We start from the raw sequence: 18,791 nt of genomic DNA, 5'->3' as shown, positions 1-18,791 counted from the left end.
TCGGCCCTCTACAGTTAAAAATAATAGTAGTGAATAATGTTATTATTGGTGAACTCCACTGCATGGCCGCGGCATGAAGGGTGTTATGCAGTGCTGAAGCTTCTGTTTGAGAATGGCACATTCTGGCAGGCATGTGACTTACCATGTATAGTGAATCACATGACTTGCGCATACCCTGGCTCCCAAGTAAATATGCAGCTCTCCGATGGTACTTCCCCATATGCCTTGAGTCACAACTCTATGGCGGATCATACTACGCCACCCAGAACTGTTGTGAGTCTCCGTTGGCTCCTCCTCCGTCAATGATCTCTTTCAGTGTATCCTCTCTCGCCAATGTTTTGCAATCGCTTAAAAGGGCTGCGGCTTAAAGTCTTAGGCTTCTCAATCTGGACGATTGTGAAGGGGCATTACGTGCGCTGGGTTCTGATTTCTATCTCAAATATCATTTGAGTAGAAGATCCCGTGGGCTAATCTTCAGTCGTTGGTCACTGCTGGTTACTAACAGCTAGACCTATTTATGTTTATGATCCCCTCCGTTCATGCCCAGCCATCCGAATGCCTACATCTCTCCATGAACTATTTTGCGCACATGTTGTCTGCAACATAATGAAACGACTCAAATGGTTTGAATGATGTACTGGGTGGGGCCCGAAGCGCCTGCACCTCTTCTTAGGGAGTCAAACGGGCCTTCCTGTAGTGGTCTGAGAGAAGCCTTGAACTAGAGAATCGAAGTCCGTAAGCGTTAAGCGGGCAAACATAGCTTTTTGCATCTGGAGGCTCATTGATTTGCTTTTCCATAGGATTGCTGGCTGGCGGCGAGTATTTCGCCAAGTGTTCTTGTTGGCCCCTGCCAAATAAGCGGATATTATAAGGTTGGTGTGGTCATAATATATGTGGTGTGAATCACTCTGATCCTGGGTCTGGTTGTGAAAAGCGTGAAGTCTCGCACGATTGTGCATGCTTGGTAGCTCGAATGTGGCTGAAGGCGAAGATATAGGAGCGGGGCCAGGCACAAGGCCAAAAGTTGGAGCAGGGTTAGTACTACCCGTATCATATTTGCGTAGCCAGTCCTTGATATCACTGGGGTCAGCTTTTGCAAACGCTAGGATATCATTATGATGGTTCAGCACGTGTGCAGATGGGGTCGGAGTGGAGAGCAAAATGTGTTTGTAAACAAGGTCGTTGATTGAGTCAAAGATAGGATCTCCCCGGTCGACGACAAACTGCCGCTCCTCAAGCAGCGATAAATAGTGCTCCAAGGCTGTACTACCCTGAGTGGTGTTGTAGAAGTCCAGAAGCGCTCTCATTCGCCAGTTCCTGCCCAGGGATTTGTCTTTAATGGCATCGCGAAACTCATCCAGGTTTCCCTTCAACCCTTTTTGCAATTCTATGCCCACCAGTCGTAAATGATTTCGTGTTCTGGGATTTGGCGACGGCGCTCCCTGCTGCGAGGATCCTTTTTTGGTTAAGATCGCCGTGGATGCCTCAAAAGATTCTTCAAACGGCTAAACCATTCGCTTATCTCGAGAGTAACAGGCCCAGCGATACTCTCTACTTTGGCCATTCTCAGGCGGAAGGAAAAGTATGATCTGAGGAAAGTCGTTGACAGGATTCTCGGGGCAAGCATTGACTGAGCATTTGAGGAATGTACTGACCCTGCTTACACCTTCTACAGTGGAGCCGCATAGAAGTTGAGTTACATCTCATGGAGATGAGACAACGATTGTCCCGGCTGGGGATCAACGTGTTGCCCCTATAAACCAATCTATTAGTTTCGTACATTAGACAAAAGTAGGTGGAAGGACATACAAGAGGCGATACCATAGGCAAGTCCGCGGAGTCCTTCTCAGAGAAGTCAGCATCTGGAATTCGGTGGGCTACCAGACAAACATCACCGGATATATAGTACACTTGGAATGAAGTGAAAATATATATATCTTTTGAATATTAACTGCAATAATTGTACTACCAGCCACACCACTCTTAATTTTAAGTATTTTGCCTATATACTATATGAAACTGAGTAGTAATGGATTAAAGAAGCAGAATACAGTAGTGTAGTATCAGAATATTTCATGTAGAATGTTGTTGTTTAATGTTCATGCAAGCTACGTGACAGTGACAGGTGTAAATAACAGTCATTTATTTATATGAATCAGCAAGTTATGTCTTGAAGTTATGCATGGATGGGCCCTTGGCGGGCTGAGAATGGGCTGCAGGGTCAGCCCGTGGGCCGTGCCTGGGCTTTAGGTGTCAGCCCGCGGGCTCTAGTTAGACGGGCCCTGGGCCTTTGAGAGGGCCCGTGGGCGGGCTCTGCAGAGGTCTACTCATATCTCAGGCGGAAGGTAAAACAGTAACTTTGCGCAGACATCTCTGCAGTATATATAAACACTGCATAACAGGCGTATCGTGACCTGAATATTAGACCCTATATAAAGAGCAGTCGTGCCCAGGAATATTTAAACTACCTGGTAATCTGCTCCTGCAGCAGGCTAAAGTCTCCTGCCCACTTTTTCTTCTGTTCTCACACCAGGAACTGCTGGAAGAATAGATAAAAGTGTCTAAAGACTGGCCTGTCAGAGATAATTAACTGGCTTCTTAGTACAGCTGCTGGGGCTGAAGAGTTTAGCTGTATTATGTAAGATGTATTCTTCTTCAAGGATATATGCTTGAAATGAGTATGCTTAAGTACTGAATAGTGCAACAGTCTATACTCCTGCCTGGATAGGGGAGGATGGCATCTCCCTCTATCTATAGGTAGCCGAAGCAGGTCCCCACCTCCAGAAGACCAAGTCAGGATAGCGCCAGGCGCTTCTTTCACTCTTTTCCAGCATATATTATCCAGATTTGTTGCTTCAAGCATGTATTTTGCTAGTTCCTAGTGGGAATTTTGTTTAGGTAGCACGTCCAGTTGCCCCTGGTTAAATAGTAACTAAACCAAACAAAACCAAAACCCTGAAGGCTTGACCCATTAGTTAGTGGGATAGAAAAGCGAGCAAGCGGTTAAGATAGTCGATAGAGTCGTTAATAGAATCGAGTATTTATCAAATGGCACCCGAGCCTCAGTAAGCTACGTACGTGTAGCTGATTCAACCTCATTCTGCCCTTCTTCCCCTCCGATCACAACATATGTTATGAGCCCGGGCTGTTACGTCGTGTCTAACCAACAGGCCTAGCACCTCAGGAGATTGCGTAAGGCCAACTACCTTGCCCAATCTAGCAGATTTGAAGCTGTACGCAGCGTGTTGATCCTCGATCTTGTTAAGGTCTCAAGGCCCGTGTAACCTGCCTACCTCTCCCTGATTGGGCTATCGAACCACTACGTCTCGAAAGTTGAATAGGACAGATACCACGCGAGCGAGACCCTAAGACAGGGAGATATATATCAAGCCGTGAGAGCACCGGAGAGTCAGTGGGACCGAACGTACATGAGACATTTGACGAGCCTGAAACTATTGAAAGCCTGTTTACTACGGACAGCCGCATTTGACCAATCCTCCTCCCCAACACTCGTCTTCACAGCCTATATCTAACTAATATTCCTAGTGGCTGAAATTATTGGAAATGATTTTACAGTCTATAACAATTTAGTCCATCATAATTATATTGGGAAGCTCTCAGACCGAGCACAAATGTAGGCCGAGTTAGCGGCACCCGCTCTATTTGGTCGTGCTGTGCCTCGGTCCCTAGCTTTAAAAAATAGGCGCATCGAAGTTTCATAGTCGAAGTCCAGGCAATAAGCAGACAATAGAACAGAAGACTCCAAGCGGGGGGTGACACGGAATAATCCCTCCGCGAAGACAACATTACACCACAGTCGAATGACCGAGGCGCTCTTTGAGATTCTTGTAAGGATGGAATTTAATGAGTGTTGCAAAAAATGGATCCTTTTGGCCGCTGTACGTGTATTTGACGAACTTGATTGCAGAATCAACCTCTTCTGGACGCAGTATTTCATGCTGGTCCTCGTAGTCCACCAACACTTGATAGATCAATTGATGCATGTAAACAGTCAAGGTGGTGTCGCTTGTTGGGAGTTTAAAGAGAGTGCCGATCCCTGCTCCACATTTACTACTGGTTCCTCTCCTTCCTCTGACCGAGTTCACTCGGTCGCCTTCTTACCCGATGGTGGGCATGTGGCAGCAAGCACAGGTAAAACGGTGATGATCTGGAAGCTTGATGGTGGTGGTACTCCATCCACACTTGACCATGTTGACTATGTCCAGTCAGTTGCCGTCTCACCTAAGGGTAAGTATGTGGCGTCAGGTGCATATGACGGAAAAGTCAAGATCTGGCTGCCAACCTGTCATAGCAATCTTGTGTACCAAGGGGTTAGTGACGGTAGTTGTGTCGGATTGGGTACTTTGTACTAGGTATTAATGCTTATACTGTTAATCACAATTGGCTTTACATTCAATCATACTGTATAATATAATAATTTCTAAAATACTTCACCTGCAATATGAAAGCCTTTGCTCGACGAAATCCCCGTAACACACCTAGATGGCGTTAAGGCGGCTCACAAATGATATTGGCCGGAATTCTTTCGACCGAACTTGACAACGAGTGAAACGACTCCAGTGTATCTTTCGTGTGAAGACTTTAACAATCTAGAGGTTGTTAGGGTGGTGAACCCCTATCCCGAGTATGGTTACTTTTATAGTGAGTATCGTCTCAGTATACAGACAATATATACTGAATATATACAGGTCCTATCCCGAATCCCAACGTCTCCTGGGGCCCATACCCCGACTCCTACACCCCTGTGACCACCGAAGACAATAAAGGTATAGAAACTGCAGCATATGTTCAGCATATGCTAATTATTTATAGATGCCCCAACTCCTGGTTCGAGATTGTCAGGTATTAATGGCATGGTATAAGTAATCCACATACCTGGCATATACTCAGTATATACTGAACACCTCAAAGCTGTGATATTACGGTCAACGGCAACTAGATGTGTAGCCAGCCTATCGCTTCTCAGATTGCAGTAGGTTGTCTACTTCAGTATATTTTCAGTATATACTAACTTATTTATAGCTCCGCCGCTATATCCGGAACACCTATCCTGGTACCAGTGAGTTGTCCATTCCCTGTAAATATCTGGCACTTACTAAGGATATCTAGCCCTCAATCCTTCCCGTACGAACATCCCCCAGGCCGAGCACATTGCGGGTGAAAAGTTAGTATATATATAGTATATTCTGGGTATAAGCTAACGGTCTACAGCGCTTGAAGCGATAGGTCCTTAGCAAAGGATGGAGAACTGCCCGTTACATCAAGGAGCCTGAGTATGTCCTCTGCACATATATACATTGGATACAAGGTTAAGGTATGCTAGTAAGGGCCCTATGTACGGTATCATCTAGGAATACTGTGACTTCCTCGAGCAGCTAGCGTGAGTTGGGTATATCTTTGGTATGTACAAAGTATATACTAAAAACAACTAGCCAGGAGGATAATGACTTTACCTAGCAGTTTAGGACCGAGTTTTATCGCCCTGTATATAATCCTGACTATTTTCTCTATATATCTCCTGTATATACTAATATTTCCTAGAAGCCTGGTAAGGTCTCTAGTCACAAGGCAAGTGCCTTCCCCAAGTCTCTTTACAATATACTGAGCATATGCAGCGCAAATCCCCTTCTGATACCCCCCGTCTCCAAGAGTAAGCGTACTACCCCTAAAAAGGGCCCCAAGGGTAAGTCTACTTGTCAAAGATATCTACTAGTCAGGGTAGAAGACCTGTCAACTAGGTAAGGATACGTAGGCGTGAACGACTAGAAAGATCAAAGGCAGGCAGTAGATACTATTACGACAGGAGACTGATTCTTGATCTCCTATACTACTAACGCATCGCTTAATTTATACTAAAGATTCTGCACCTAAAGGGTTCCGACTCTTCGTTGGATCCCAACTGCTGTGGGTCGAGATCGGGGGCCGATTGCTCCTGCACCTGAGGCAGGGTATCGTATGCAATCATCAAGCCAAATTATTATTCAATCCGTGACACTTAGTAACATCAAGAGATGCTAAAGACCTATATATATTTGTATAGCCTTTCTAGAACATTTTCTATTTCGGCTGATCCAGACCAGTCAATGTATATTTCCAGTTTGGGTAATAATTATTTGAGCGACAAAGAGTATATACTAAAATACAGAGGAGTCTACTTGTCATCATGACGCCGTCTCTTATATCCGACCGATACCTAGGCTTTTTAAGAACAAAAGTTGATAGCACTGTAGAAATGCAGAAAAGCCAATTAGATAAATAACAATTCTCGAATTCTGGACCCTAAATGTAAAAATATAATATTCTTTACATGCAAAATCTGCACACCTGTGGTCAGTATCTTCCTGGCCCACCCTTCCGCGACACTACCTATACTTCAGATAAAGCCTCAATATAAAGACAGTGTCATTATGACAAGTAGACTCTTCTGTATTTTTCTGTTTTCAGACATTAAAATAAGCGCGGTGCCACGGGTCTTCGAAATCCGATCGATAGAGAGTGTACGGGCCATGGAAACGAAACAGAACGGTGTCGCGCTCTAGGGTCTAGAGCGCCTGGGGATGGAAGAGTAACCTACCTTTGACATAGTTATAGCGATAATTATCCCAGATAGTCGAATCGGGTGCTGCGGATCCCCTAATGTATCGTGATATTATTAGAAGGCTAAGCTCACTTTCCAATACCACAGCCAGTCCCACACTACCACGGTATTTGATACCCTAGGATAACTATATAAGGCTGGAATAATTCCCAAGTATGTCCTTTTCTAAATATACTGGGATATTCTTTTAGCTGTCTATTAGCAACAGCCGTCTATTTACAGCAGTGGAAACTTCTCCAGTCTTCTAAAATTCCACGCTCTCTTTTATTTAATCATGAAAATCTTCTTGCCATTACTACTCTTTACTGTCACCAGCAGTGCTCTTGGACCCTGTACTGGCAGTATGGTTACTGCTAGATGTCAGGGCTGTGGCTCGCCCTCAATGAATGGTAAAATGACAAAAAAAGTTTGCAAAGATATGAACATGAGCATGTGCTATTGCGTTCCTGACTTGAGGAACTATTGCAAAACATTAGAAAGAGACGAGTTTTCTAGAAGATGCGAGGAATATGGCTGTCATGACAGGATTACTGCTTGCTAGCTACCAAAACTACCTGTGAGTTTTACGTACCTCTTTTCATATTTATACTTGAAGAAATGCAGTAACTTAAAAAAAAGCTTTTAGCGTCCTCAAACAAACACACAGTAGGCTTCGATACACACCAGGGACACAGACTGTGGTAAAGTGAGGAACAGATTTTGCGACTATATCAAAAGTTTTTTTATAAGCAGATGAGCTGCTTAGCAATCTATTATTATTAGTTTTCAACCCAACTTTTAAAAAAATATCCTCTGTGGGAGCTAGTATGCTAGTCAAGATACTTAGAGAGAGAGAGAGAGTAATTGGGGGTATATTAGCTGTTATGAATATACGCTAGGGCCTGAAGGATCCGAAGGATTGGCTAGTCCCTCGCTATAATTTTAACTAAGTACGCTCATCCAATTCAATGGCTTAGTGCTCTCTATTTTATGTCAATTCCCCTGACCTACTGTTGGATCACAAAAATATCGTATATGGTATGTTTTCATGGCTCTTTACAATCGCCTGCCATTCTGTTAGGTGCGGATGTAGATCGCTGAGAATGAAAACGGCAGGGCCCTTTCCTTCCGCTCGAAATTAGAGAGCCCGGCACAGGTATTGGCCCTTCCAGCGCCAGCGCAAAGATCAACAAATGTAAATGATGTGGAGTCAGGCAGATCCGGCCCATGAGACCCGCAAGGCCAGCCCCGCCAGTGACAGTAGCCATATATTATTCATATCCCAGGTTCCGTTCGTCGCGGTGGCCAAACAGCAACGGCAGCGGATCCAGGCCTAGCAGCAGACAGCAGCGGACATCCAACAGCGCAGGGAGGATATATCATATATCCTGACGTCATCACTTTTTCAGTAACATCATTTCAGAAGTGTCTGAAATTTTTTTTCTTTTCTCTTATAGTTGAGATCTAACATGTGTTATCGTTCTATGATGATTTTGTGTGGCCTTGGAAAAGCTTAATGGCTTTAATATATCTCAGTTTGAGTTTAGGGTATTTTATCCGGCTGTCCGGAGTAGTTAACTATATTTACTTGACATAATCAAATGTGTCATCCTTCAATAAGACAGGTAAGTATGTTAGTAATATGTCTAAGTGCATTGAAGATCGATTCTTCTGCTTATAGGAACTTAAGCTCATCTTGCGTCGTCTCTACATAACTGCCTTTAGCTGACGTTACCATGGGGCCCGAAAACGCGGGATTTATAAGAATAGGGCGTACATCCAGTTAAGAAGTGCTATTAGTCGTGGTATTCTGGTCCATAAACGCGCATTACCAGTGTTCCAATTGTGTTCAGAGAGTTTGTCTCGACATATTGAGCAACAAAACTCTGGATAAAGAACTTGTTATTATGAGATCTTTGCTGGAGTTGTTCCTCATTCTGCTACTGGCTGCCATGGCAGCAGTGCAACAGCAGCCGATGCCTACACCAGTCCCAACTCCAACTGTGCCATAGGAACCGCTGGTTAGGACAGTCACTGAGTATAGGTGCGACTGTATGGAAGCTCTGCACCCTAGAAGAGGCGGACTTTGGGATCACTAAGGTTTAATAGCGAGCGGTAGACAGGACACGATTACAAGCATAGTAGCTGCAAGCGCAGCAAGTGTGGAAGTATCTAGGGAGAAGAACAACAACAAAGTTAGTAAGTTTAACAAGAAATTTAAGACAACCTAAGGGTAAAAAACTGGATAATACTAACTACTCGGCCAGGCTGGTTATATGGGCAACAACGCCCATATACGACTCGCACCTATCCCTACATATTCTACAATACCTGGCTGAGCAGCTCAAAAAGCAAAGGAAAATGGGTCACTAGCACTGTGACTCCGCTTCCAGTCCTGCCACAAGCTTGTCAAAACCGGCCTTTAACGGAGTTTCCAATCCGAACAGGAGCCAACTGGGAGTACAGTGGTGGTATGCCAGATGTATTCCGCGTGGTGTATGCCGGCAATACTGCCGCAAACCCACCAACAGCCGAGTGAGTGCCTGCGCCACACTTCTAGTTGATATCCATGCTAATTTTGGATGTAGTTTTTGCGGCATACTCTCTCATCCTTCCGGTAACTACAACGTTGAACTTAGAGCATGTACAACAACGACAGTTAAGATACCTTGAGTAAATGTGTAATTCCTGATAAGGGAGACAAGAGCCAGGGATATCACAAGCCAGAGTATCGCCCGCCTACAGGGTATATCATAACTGGGCAGGTATCTAGAATACTGTTATGGGATGTTGCTAAAATTAGTACCTCTAAACAATTAGCAATTTAGTAGTGCCTTTGTTCAAGTACTTTTTTACGTTGTGTTAACGCCGGGCGGTGATCGTAGGATATTAAAATTGTCCCATAGAGAGGAAGCCAATTCCTCAACGTATAAACTGAGTTTTACGGTCGCAAAGACCATTATACGTTAGGTGGACAGGGTTTTGGAAAGTTTGGCGTTGGCGGAGGACGAAGAATATTTTCTTCCAGAATTGCGCTCTACACTTTGTAGTCTCAATCCGGAACCCCTTGTACTACTACGTGGTAATACGTGTGGCGGATCATGTCCGGTTCCGCTCCATCTGCCGCTATGCGTGTTGCGTATCATGACAGCGCCCCATCCCCTCTCCGCGCCTCTGATTGGTCCATCAAGCCGTCCCTTCTGCAGTCCCCCAGTCAACGCACTGTAGCGCCAAAGGTGACTGAATCCTTTTGAATTTGTTTTTCTGCTGGTTCAGCCGGTCTGCGTGTTAACATATTCTTTTATGATCTGATCCTTTGCCATCCGATCCGCTTTCCCTGTGCTGTCGTGCTGGATCATGAGTTACCCGTGGGTTCGGATCGCTCCGCGGCCGTCGCCAGACTCACTGGGCCTCGGCCGAGAATTTGATTATCTGTCGGCAATGCCAGTACGCCCTATACCCTAGTATTCGATTAAGTCTACGTAGACTCGGCATTTGGGCACCCTCATTGGCTGCGTTCTCATGTTCCCGCGTGCTCCCGTCTCCGGGAGTGCGTGGCAATGTACCCGCGCCCTTCTTGGCAGCCACTAGCGGGCATATCACCTTCTAAAATGGTTCCTGATCACGTGGCTTGGGGCGGACCGCCCGAGAGGATAATGGTCCTTGGCTGAATTAGGAAACAGGAGCCAGCGTGCTAAACAAGCCTTCTTTCCACCCCCCCCTCGACTCAAGTGTTTGTCTGTACTGAGCCACACTTGTGGTGGTGCCTTCCCTGTGTAACACCAGTGCCTACTTTTGTGTAACATGAACGTCCGCCATCATTGTCCCCTTATTGGTTCATCAAGTCCTCGCCTAGACTTAGCAGAAGTCCAAGTGTATAAAACCATAGGTCCTCCCCCTTGTAGCTGTAGAGTGTGATTTTCGCTATGTTGCCGTTTCTAAGTGACTATGCTCGGCTTTTGGCCCAATATGGGCTGCCCAATGATCCTTCGATGGTGAAACTTAATGAACTTGGCGAGGAACATCTCACTGAGTTTGTGTCCGCCCTTCTCACCCTCCAACGCCGTGCCTCCCTCGCCCGCGCGGACCTTCCCACGAGTTTTATGGAGGGCTTACATAGAGTGCTGATGCGATGCGATAATCTGCTCGATGAACCGTAATCAGGTGATCTGTAGGTAAGTCTGTCTTCTGTGTCTCCTTGTGTAATACTGTCCATCCACCGCATTATTGCTATTAATCTTCTCTCAAGCTCTTTGCTCCATGCCCAGGCACCCCTTCTTCTCTCTTTGCCTCCTATCACCATTCTCCACTTGTTTCCATCAGCCCATCTAGCAACGCCTGGTGATTGGAGGAGAAGTACCATTTGCAGTATTCCATCTCTCTGGCTCATCCAATGCACCTGTCTTGAAGTCCCTGGCTGGTTCCTAACATACATTCTGATACAAGAGCCATTTAACAAGTAACTCATGTCAGTATCCGTGGCTAACCAGTCTTTCTCGTTTATCTAAACAGCCCACCCTAACAAAATACCCCCCAATATCATTGACTAGAATGCAGAAGGTTGATAATCCATTTGTTATAGACCGAGGAGGGAATTCTCACCCGCGGGACGCAAGAGGAATATATAAAAGATATTATAAATACTTAGAAAAGTATTAAGTCTGTAATAATAATCTTCTATGACCTCTATTACTGTAAACTTGTATATTGTTTATTCAACTTTTTGCTCGGTCAGTCTATTATATATATTCTGCAGGTCTAATTATACTTTCTGACCCACCTTATACCAAGGTATGGCATTCTGATATCTGTTTGTATATATTGTTCTGCAGTTACTAATTCTGCTTGTGCTATTTCCAGTGCATCACAGCTTTATTGTGATATATTCCCCCTGTTCCTTGGGTGTATGGGCAGTATTTTCGGGATATACTGTATCCATAAACCCCTTAATATTTAGGGATTTGAGGTTATAGTGGTATTGGATATCAGTGATTTTCTGATATAACGTAATTCCCAGGTCAGCCGGCCACCCCTCATCGAATTTCAACGCGTTTACACCTACGAAGCTATCCAAATCAACCATGCCATCAAAACCGCGTTGCATCTCTCAAAAATTGGTGGAGCAAGAGGGAAGGCTTCAACTAGCAATATCTACATTAAAAAAGAATGAAATTTCTAGCATTCGCCGCGCTGCAGATATATTTAATGTGCCTAGATCTACCCTCCAAGATCAACTGAATGGATGCCAATATCAAATTGAAAAACGCAGCCATAATCACCAACTATCTCCTACGCAGGAAGAATCATTAGTGGAATGGATACTATCTAGGGATCTACGCGGAGTGCCTCCTAGGCCATCTCATGTACAGGAAATGGCTAATATCCTTCTCCAAGCAGACGATCCCTCTAGATTCAAACCTATTAGCAAGAACTGGGTGTCTACCTTCATTAATCAACATGATGAGATCAAAACACGATATGCACAATGGTATAACTATAGTCAAGCTCAATGCGAGGATCTAAAGATTATTAAAGGGTGGTTTAACTGCCTACAACAGATCTAAATACAATATGGCATCTCCTATGAAGATATCTACAACTTTAATGAAACAGGCTTCACAATAGGCTTGATTATAACTACTAAGGTAGTAACAAGAGCTAATATGCCTGGAAAGCCTCATCTCATTCAGCCAGGCAATCAGGAATGGGTTACAACAATTGAATTTATTAATACCACTGGCTGGGTGCTTCCATCTTGTATAATCTTCAAGGGGAAGGTTCATATTAAGGGATGGTATCAAGATCATGCCTTACCACCTGACTAGAGAATTAAAGTCAGTCAAAATAAATAGACAACAGATAAGATAGGCCTTCAGTGGCTTCAAAAGGTCTTTATCCCTGCAACAACTAGCCGTATGGTTAGAAGATATCATCTACTCATCTTAGATGGCCACGGAAGCCATCTAACACCTAGTTTTAACAAGGCCTGCAGGGATAATAATATTATTACTATCTGCATGCCTGCTCATTCATCTCATCTCTTACAACCACTAGATGTTGGTTGTTTTGGCCCTTTAAAGCATGCTTACAGAGGCCTTGTTAAGCAAAGGATGCGCTTAGAATACAACCATATTAATAAGTTTAACTTCCTTGAAGCATATCTAGCAGCTCATCTAGAGGTCTTTACACCTCTAAATATTCAAAATGGCTTTGCAGCAGCTGGAATCCACCCTTTGAAGCCAGAGAGGGTGCTTAAGAAACTAAATATTAATATCTCAACCCCTACCCCCCCTCCAAGCCATGCAAGCCAATCAACTAACTCATCTTAGCTTGCTACACCTCATACACTTCGGCAATTACACAAGCAAGAATCTTCAGTCAAGAAGCTCCTAAAATAGGGATCCCAAAGCCCTTCTCAAAGAGCTATACAGCAACTTATTAAGGGTTGCGAGATGGCCATGCACAGTGCAGCCCTACTAGCAAAGGAGAATCATGATCTACACACAGCTAATAAGAAAGATAAGCAGAAAAGGAAGCAATCTAGACGCCAGATAACTCCTAATAAAGGACTCTCCATTCAGGAAGCTAGGGATCTTATCCAGGCAAGAAATGAGCAAGATGGGGCATCTATTGATTCCGCACCTTTACCTTTAGAACCACCAAAACGCGCGCCACCAAGGTGTACAAATTGTTTCATTGTAGGGCATACTAGAACTAGGTGCCCTACACGCCATACTAGCTAGATCTAATAAAAATATATTGGTTTGGTTGATTTGGATAGCTTCAAACGTTCAAATGCGTCGAAATTCGATGAGGGGTGGCCGGCTGACTCGGGAAATACGTTAACGTATTTCACCACCGAGTGGGCCACACCACCGAGCGGGCCACCGCATCCATAAATCTGCCCGCAGGCCAAATACTAGAGCCTCTATCAACCAAGCAATTGCATTTCTATCTAAAAATCAATTAGGAACTCGATTAGGATATTGCAATCGCCTATGTCCTAGATTATGGCAGTCACTGCAGCGCGGTAGTGCTCGTACGCGCGGCCTAGTTCCAGAAAGTACTGGGTCTATAGGAAGCACATCTTGAGCATTATAGACCTTATTCTCACGCTGGAATTGCTCTAGGCCCTCCTGAACAGCTGGCCCCTCTACTATAGCTAGCTGTCTATTAGAGCGCTTTCGCTTTTGCCCTTTCCATTCATTATCAGCATGATGTTTGCGTATTTCATCCCGCGCAAGAATAAGCTCATTAAGTGTCATTTCATGACCTTTAATAATCTTATCTAATCGCGCTTCTAGCAAAGGAAAAGGGCTTTAAGCATGTTCCTTAAGTAGTTTTTTTGCTGCAGATGCTTGCTTCTCTAACTGCCTAGTAGTATAGGGTGTTTTAGGCGCTGAATTAGTTGATTGACTGCCTGGTGGTGTAGGGGTCTTTAGTTGGACATCCAACTGACTGAGTACCCTATCTGGATCGAATGGAACTAGGCCAGCGCCAGCGAAGCTATTTCTAATAGTTTCTGTTTGAAAAGCACTTTCTCGAGCAGCTGGAAAGGCCTTTAAAAAGTCAAATTTATCAATATGATTAACTCCTAAACGCGCTCTCTGTTCCACCAATGTTCCGTACGCCTTTTTTAAAGGCGAAAAGCAGCCCACATCTAGCGGTTGAAGCTTGTGGGAAGAATGAGCAGGCATACAGATAGGAATTATATTATTTTCGCTGCAGAGTTGATTGAATTGAGGGGTAAGGTGGCTGCCATGGCCATCAAGAATTAGAAGGCGATATTTCCCAGTCATTTAACTAGAAGTAGCAGGAATGAAGAGATTTTTAAGCCAGCGAAGGCCTATCTCATCAGTAGTCCATCCATTAGGACTAACTTCAATCCTACTATCGCGTGGGAGTGTGATATCTTGATACCAACCCTCTATATGGACTTTTCCTTTGAAGATAATGTATGGAGGAAGCGCCCAACCAGTTGAATTAATGTATTCAATTGAAGTAACCCATTCCTGATTGCCTGGCTGTACGAAAGAGGCTTTTCCATAGTAATCAGCTCTAGTAACTACTTGAGCAGTAGCTACTAGGCCCATAGCAAAGCCTATCTCATTAAAATTATAGATATCCTCCTGTGCAATCCCATGTTGCATAATAGTGATTTGTACGCGGTTAAACCACTCCCTAATTATTTTAGGGTCTTCGCATTTTGCTCGTCGATAATCATAGCGTCGAATATAGCATGTTTTCAGTTCATCACGACGTCTAATGAACTTCGAAGCCCAATTTATGCCGACTGTTTGAATAGGCCTTGTACCGCGCGCAGCAAGAAGAATATCGGCCATTTCTTATATATAGGATGGTCGGGGAGGTGCTCCACGTTGATCTAGTGATAGAATCCATTGCACAAGCGATTCCTCTTCATTTTGAGTTAATTTATGGCTGTTAGCGCGTGTTTCTGCGCGTGAAGTGGTTCCAGCAAGTCGCCGTTGGAGTGTTATGCGAGAGATATTATAGACGCGTGCTGCTTCGCGAATATTACAGATTTCCTGCTTTTTTAAAGCAGAAATGGCAAGGATAATTCTTCCCTCTTGCTCGGCTGAATTTCTTGACTTTTGACGCGCTTTTGGAGGCATGGTTGATGGTTGAATTAGTTGAAGCAGTAAGAGGCGTCGATTTTTGAAGCGGTGGCCCGCTCGGTGGTATGGCCCACTCAGTGGTGAAATACGTTATAAATTTCTTAGAATTACCTAAGCGCAGTTAAACTAGTGAGCTAACTATAAGCCCACTTGGGATATAAAGCAGGGTACACCACTTCAGCTTTCTTTTATATATCTAACTGAAGTTATTAGGGGTTAATATAACTCTAAGGCACTAATTTAGTTTTCAAGGGAGTGATATTAAATATATCACTTTTCTCAAGAGTAAAGTCTTAGAGTTATCTTGGATTATTGAAAGTTATGTACTATCTTCTGACCTGAACCAAAGCCGTGGCCTGTCTACAGCTACAGTGTCTTAATCTTCTTTACAGAGGAGATCTTGTTTATCAAGCTCCGACAATAAAGGATATAAGTCTGGGAATATATAATTTATTAAGTACACACCAACTGTGCCTACTCTGCCTCTAAATCCAAGTGTATCCTCAAGTATAAAGCCTTGATGGCAAAAGGAGCTCGATAAATTCCTTATATATATTCCACTACTTAAATCCTGGGATTATAGAAGATCTGAGTATACAGTCAGCAATGATACTATATTAGAAATAATAGTTAACTGTAAACCATTATCTTCCGGGTATTTCCTTGGACTGCATCCCAATTCCGTGCAGCTGCCTAATCAGTAAGGCATTATTCTTGTCCTGTAAAAGTATTACATATTTACACAAAATATCCAGGCCTAAGTTACTATGTGTGAAAAGGTAGCTAAATAGGCCTAGAACTTGTGTTTATATTGCTATGCGCCGTTGTGTTAAAGACAGTCAAGGATATTAAACCTATTTATAATATTATAAGGATGTACCTTTCCAATGCTAAGAGAAAACATTTGGACAACCTTATTCACGGAGTAACTTAGGCAAACTATTATATTTTAACACTTTTCAAGACACCATGGGGCTACAGAGATCAAGAAGTATTTCTTATCAGTAAGCTACTATCTCTGGCTGTAGAAACAGATACTAAGCCTACTGTTAGCCGGTCAACCAATCGCTTTCTACACGCGATATGCAGAACATTATAAAAGTCTACATTATTTCGCAAATGAGATAAATAGAAAGGTGGAGAGATATTATGTCTTAGAGTCTAATATATTAGCTTCAATTCTTAGCGTATCCTTGATACTCATAAAACTTATTGGAGGTGCTGTCTCGTGAGTACAATCTATCTTGAAGATACAGAACAAGTATAATTCTGAGTGATATACAGATTATTAGATATATATAAATATCTTGGATACTCATTAGATCATGTGTCATCATGTCACCTGCTCTTTGAGTAATCATTGATGGCGTCAATATCAGCAACAAGTACCCGGGGCAATTCTTTTACCAGCCTAAGAATGTCTCTATCTTTGATTAATCCTAATCCCCAACATGAAAATTATATGTCATCGGCCAATCCTCAATGTGGGGCTACTTTAGATCAGGTTCTAGATGGTGATTATCTGAATAGTCATTATCAATACTACTCTTCTTCGTGAGGTAGTAAATGGCATCACTTAGAGTCTCCTTACCATATGTCCAGTAGTGATGCAGCTGAATATACTCCCAGTCACTATCAAATTAAGACCGCTGTTCTACTCAACCACAGACAGAGAATACAAGACCTGGAAGCTTCTTGACTAAAAAATACACATATATTGGCCAAGAAGATTCGCCCAGAGAAAACCAAGGACTGAACCATAACTTAGATATTAGTCAACAAGAGTATAGTTATACTTCTCCTAATATATCTCGCAGTCCTTATCCTGGTGAACCTGGGTCTTCAGATGTCAGTGATAATAGCCTTATAATATTAGAGGACTCTTCTTGTACAGTCTGTGGCCCACAGCCTAACAATCCTGGATCTTTTGCTGTTAAGGACTGTCTTAATGGACTACTCTCCACTGCTTTTCCCTACGGCCTGCTTCCCAATAATCCCGAATCCTGGGCCGTCAACAACTACCCAATACTACTATATGGTTCTTCTAATGCAGCTTCCTATAGCCCACACCCTAATGACCCTGGATCCTTAGCTATTGATGGCTGTCTTGATAGACTACACTCTGATACTTCTCCCTATAGACAATTACCCAACAACCCCGGGTCCGGGGCTGTTAACAATAACTACCCAATGCTACTATAAGGTTCTTCTAGTGCAGTTCCCTATGGTCCACACCCTAATGATCCTGGATCCTTAGCTATTGACAGTTGTCTTGATAGGATTCTCTGTTGGTAAGAAATATAATTCTTACTACTATAACTAGTGTCCATATTGGACATGACTTCTAGATTGATCTGCTATGGTTGATCGTTGATCATATCCATGGTTCTGGCGGCCATGGATTATCATCGATAATCACCAATTTCAACCATTAGCGAATGGTGATCTAATCTATGAGATCACCCAGCGATGAGATCATTCAATATTTGAATGGCCTATGCTAGAAGGAATCGTCTATAAATACACCCGTGAAAACACCCTATAGCTAGTAATAATTAAAACTAATGAATCAAGACATTAAGCTAAGGCATCCTTAGCTATTTTCCTTCTACTATTCTATTCTATTCCACTGCTATTCTTCCTATTCTTCCTTTATATCTAGGCAAGCCATCTATTCCCCTTTGCATTCGTGAAATTTCCTTTGTCATTTATATACTATCTAGTATATACTGTTCATTTTCATTCACAAATATATTATATTAGATAGGGATAAACTATTTACATTAAAATTTTAGTAATTATTAATAGATTTAATAGGAATTAAGTAAAGACTTACTACTATATATTATCTATAAGCTAATAGACAGACTAAATAAGCAAACTAGATAATTAAGTAATACTTATAACACTATATAAATTACTAATAAGATAATTAGGTAGTTTACCTATTAATAATATAGTTTATATATAATAACACTATTTACTTAATTACAGGGGAAACACCTTTCTTTACTAATCATAGATATAACCCTATATTAATTAGGGAACTAAGGAATAAAGTACCCACTATAAAAGAAGCTAAAGAAATAGTGAATACTATTAACTATCTAAGGACTTAACCTTTAAGAGATATTAAATTTATAAACCTCTGCATGGCACTTTATTATAATAGAAAGTATAGGAGTGCTCTAGACCTAAAAAAGGGGGAGAAAGTTTACCTACTATATAGAAATATTAAAATAAAAAGACTAAGTTGAAAAGATGGCCTTATTTATGGCCTAATTTGACCGCTATTTTAGAGCTCTATATTCTAGCTTAATGGCCTAGAGCGACCAGAGCTGTTGGATTTGTATGAGCGGTAAAGCCTTGGGATGGATTACCAGACGCCCTGGTTTGACAGATAATGATATGGTAACTGGCCCTATAATTCGTCTCGTCTCCGATCACCAAGTGCAGTTACTCCTACCTAGCTTTATTTACTTTGTAACCGTCCCTTTGCCTGACGGGCTTAACAATATTCCTAACGAGCTGTGGATTGCGGTTTTACTCTCGGAATT

Source organism: Aspergillus udagawae (assembly GCF_001078395.1).
Source record: "Aspergillus udagawae IFM 46973 DNA, scaffold_7, whole genome shotgun sequence".
Taxonomy (NCBI): domain Eukaryota; kingdom Fungi; phylum Ascomycota; class Eurotiomycetes; order Eurotiales; family Aspergillaceae; genus Aspergillus; species Aspergillus udagawae.
Note: the sequence above shows the minus strand (reverse complement) of the source record.